Consider the following 4,423-nt stretch of genomic DNA (forward strand, 5'->3'; position numbering starts at 1 on the left):
CCCTCCTCCAAAGTTATCTCTGTCTTCAGCTAGTCCACTCACTTTTCTGTCACCTTGTTGTTGACCTAAAATGGCGATGGTTGTTACCCAGAACACTCCGCGCGCGAGAATAGGCCCTATCAATGCTGCAGGGGCTGGTGCGCGCAGGCGCGGGGAGGGCTCGGTGCGGGTCCCGCGCGTGCGCAGTACCGACAGTCGGGTGATGGCGGTGGAAGGTGGAGAGAAGATTCCAGAGCGAGGAGGAGATGGCGGAGCGCAGGGGAGCGAAAGAACCAGCGGGGAGGCTTTATAAACACCCGGGGTGGGCCTCAGGCCCCGAACAAGAGCCTCCGGGCCGGGCGTTTGCCCCGAGCGGGGCGGCAGCTGCGGGCTTTCTCCGGGTGACAAGCCCGGGGTAACGGCCGCCATCTTGAGAGGCTCAGGGGGGCAGCAGGGCGCATGCGCGGCCCCCTTGGCCAGGAACCAGGAGGAGAGAATCTTGTCAATTTCTATCCTGGACTCACAGTGATGGCTTTTGTAATCTCCTTTTACAGGCTGTGAGAAGGGCAGCATTTACACACCGCAAACTCAGACCAAACCACATCAAGATCTGACAGAGTCACTCCATTCATCAGGACCCGAATATCATCAGTGTTTGAATGTGGAAGGAGAAATGTTTGTCTTTTCTGTCTGGGGAAAGATTTCAAACATCAGCGTGACTGGAAAGGCACCGAGACACACACACCCGAGTGAGAGTGTTCCAGTGCACTGACTGTGGAAAGAGCTTTAACCAGTTACACAGCCTGAAAAATATCACCCCATTCACAGTGGGGAGAAACTGTACACATGTGTGTGTGGACGAGGCTTCAACTGATCGTCCGACCTGGAGAGACACAAGGACACACGCACCATGGAGAAACCGTGGAAATGTGGGGACTGTGGGAAGGGATTCAATTACCCATCTGAGCTGGAAACTCATCGACGCACTCACACTGGGGAGAGGCTGTTTACCTGCATCGTGTGTGGGAAGGGATTCACTCAGTCATCCAGCCTCTATACACACCAGAGAGTTCATACTGGAGAGCGACCGTTCACCTGCATTGAATGTGGGAAGGGATTTACTGCTTTATCAACCCTCCTGACACACCAGTGAGTTCACACTGATAAGAGACCTTTTCAATGTTCTGACTGTGAGAAGAGCTTTAAAAGCAAACAGCACCTGCTGAAACACCAACACACTCACACTGGGGAGAGGCCGTTCATCTGCTCCATGTGTGGGAAGGGATTCACCCGATCATCCCACCTGTTGAGACACCAGCGATTTCACACTGTGGAGAGGCCATTCATATGCACTGAGTGCGGGAAGGGATTCACTGATTTATCCGACCTTCTGACACACCAGCGAGTTCACACCGGGGAGAGACCGTTCACCTGCTCTGTGTGTGGGAAGGGATTCACTCAGTCATCCCACCTCACCGAACACCGACATGTTCACACTGATGAGAGACCTTTTGAATGTTCTGACTGTGAGAAGAGCTTTAAAAGCAAGAGTGGTCTGCTGAAACACCAACGCACTCACACTGGGGAGAGGCCGTTCACCTGCTCTGTATGTGGGAAAAGATTTACTGATTCATCCTACCTGCTGACACACCAGCGAGTTCACACTGGAGAGAGGGCATTCACCTGCTCCACGTGTGGGAAGGGATTCACGGATTCCTACAACCTGCTGGCACACCAACCTGTTCACACTGGGGAGTGGCCATTCACCTGCTCCATGTGTGGGAAGGGATTCACTGATTCATCCAACCTGCTGACACACCAGCGAGTTCACACCGGGGAGAGACCGTTCACCTGCTCCGTGTGTGGGAAGGGATTCACTCAGTCATCCTCCTTACTGAGACACCAGCGAGTTCACGACCGACTGCAGAGGTTGGATTCTGCTGTTATTGCTGCTGTTAATCACATCCAGGACTGAACCATGTTCATTCTATCAGTTGGGGTTTGTTTCTGCTGATGTTTATAACCCTATAACTGGGCTGGAGATTAATATTCTGGATAAATGTCAAATAAATCAGCTTTGTTTCAAACACACTTTGTGTCGAGTCTGTGCTGACTCCATGATAAGAGGAGACTATTTGATGTCCTGTTACTGACTGCTCCATTTTTGGGCCGTTTCTCCTTTCTTACTCTGGATTATTTTGGTTCTGATCTAATTGGCCTTCTACCATCCTGGGAGTCCCATGATACAACGATAATGGAGTTGTTGACTAATCACAGCGATCAATCTCTATCAATGAGTCTACAACAGACCCAGACATGAGGTGAGGAAAACCCCAGTGGTGGAGAGCTTTAGGAGCCATCGGACCAAAGTCACCTCTTCCTCCCGAGCATTCTACACTGACCACACGTCATGTCTCAAATTACTCACACACTGTGTCCCAAAATCTTATTCTATGAATGAAATCGGTCCAATTTACATTTGAATGAATCAACACTAACTGCTTCCACCATCGCCCTAGGGAGCCTGACCCATAGATTGACCACTCACTCACTGAAATATTGTTTCCACAGATTGGATTTGAATTTACCCCCTTCAAGCGCAGGCCGTGTCCTCTGGTTCTACTGTTCTGGACAGGGTGAAATAACTTGTTGTGCTCTACATTATCCAGTCCCTTTAGAATCCTAAAAGCAGCAATCCGATCACCTCTTGACCTCTTTCCAGTGTGAACAGGCCCAGTTTACATAACCTGGACATGTTGGCTCGATACTCGGTTAAATTCTGACACAAACCCTTTGATGCTTCTTAAATTGCATTAACCGACACTTCACAGAATCCTAGAATGACACAGCACAGAAGGAGGCCATTCGGCCCATCGTGCCTGTGCGGCTCTCTGAAAGATCCATCCAATTACAAAATCAAAATACTGCGGATGCTGGAAATCTGAAATAAAGAGAGAAAATGCTGGAAATCCTCAGCAGGTCAGGCAGCGCCTGTGGAGAGAGAAACAGAGTTAACGGTTCAGGTCACTGACCTTCCGTCAGAACCTTTCATCACACATTATAATCTAATGTATTACTCACTCTGGTTTAAGCTTATATTGTGGTTAATAACGGCAAACTCTGTTGTTTCTCCTGATCTGATTACAATTTCCAACCAGTCGATTCAGTGGAATGTCCTACCAGTGTTGCCATGGCAACCTGTCTGCAGTGAAACGCCTGTTTGACTTCCTGAAAGTGCAAAGTATCTGCGGACAGACCAACACACCCACACTGGGGAGAGGCTGTTCACCTGCTCCGTGTGTGGGAAGGGATTCAGTCTATCATCCAACCTGCGGACACACCAGCGAGTTCACACTGGGGAGAGGCCGTTCATCTGCTCCGTGTGTGGGAAGGGATTCAGTCTATCATCCAACCTGCGGACACACCAGCGAGTTCACACCGGGAAGAGGCCATTCACCTGCTCTGTGTGTGGGAAGGGATTCACTCTGTCACAACACCTGCTGACACACCAGCGAGTTCACAAGTGACTGCAGGGGTTGGATTCTGCTGATATTGCTGCTGTTAATCACATCCAGGACTGAACCACGTTCATTCTGACAGTTGGGGTTTGTTTCAACTGATGTTAGTAACCCCTATAACTGGGTTGGAGTTTAACCTGTATCAATGTCAAATAAATGAGCTTTGTTTCACACACACACAGTGTGTCAGGTCCTTGATATCTCGACAATAAGACGAGCTGATTGAGGACTTGTTACAAACTGAGTGGAATCCACCTGAGAACGGAGTTCCCACAACTTGTTAAAAGATGGATCTACAAGATGTCCAAGTCTGACAGGACAGAAAATTCTATTATATCACAGGGTCCACTTCAATCATTTAGGGCAGTGAGCCCCTGTAATATTGGATTTTAACCTATGGGAAATATTCTGATAATCTGTTATTGTCACGGGGCAAAGCAGCCTTGTTACTTTAACATAAATTTAATCAGACTCAATGGACAATCCAATCTCCAAAGGGAAACGCCTCCTTAAAGCTGATGATGTCGGCAGTTCTGCAGCTTATTTCTCAGTGTGAGCGTGTCAGAATGAAAAGCTTTAACAACAGCCGATGTTTCACAAAGGGAGACCTCACCAGACCAAAGGCCATTGGTGGTGTTTAATGGGCTGTTTGTGTCACTGGGCTACAGGAGGCCATTTTTAACCGAAGGAAAACTGGTCACAGCAAACAGCGAGTTTAACAGACTGTCCCTGGTCCACTCGAACCCCCACCTTCTCTCTCTCTCACTATTTATGGGCACTGCTGCAGTAATTGCTCCTCTGACCTTTCCTCTCTTGTCCCTCCTACACCCCTAATACACGGCCCGACACAATCTCCCTCCCCCGACATCCTCACTGTGCTGGAATCCACACCAGTCTCCCCATCTGCTCCTTGTTCTCTCCCTGGA

General features: G+C 49.2%; 1 pseudogene; it reads left to right on the plus strand.

The window, feature by feature from the left end:
- Positions 1–539: 539 nt before the first annotated feature.
- LOC147118969 (uncharacterized) lies at positions 540–3,665 on the plus strand (annotated as a pseudogene).
- The last annotated feature ends 758 nt before the right edge of the window (positions 3,666–4,423 follow it).

The sequence above is a fragment of the Somniosus microcephalus genome, chromosome 4, assembly GCF_052327205.1.
Source record: "Somniosus microcephalus isolate GS21.2 chromosome 4, FLI_Smic_1.0, whole genome shotgun sequence".
Taxonomy (NCBI): Eukaryota; Metazoa; Chordata; class Chondrichthyes; order Squaliformes; family Somniosidae; genus Somniosus; species Somniosus microcephalus.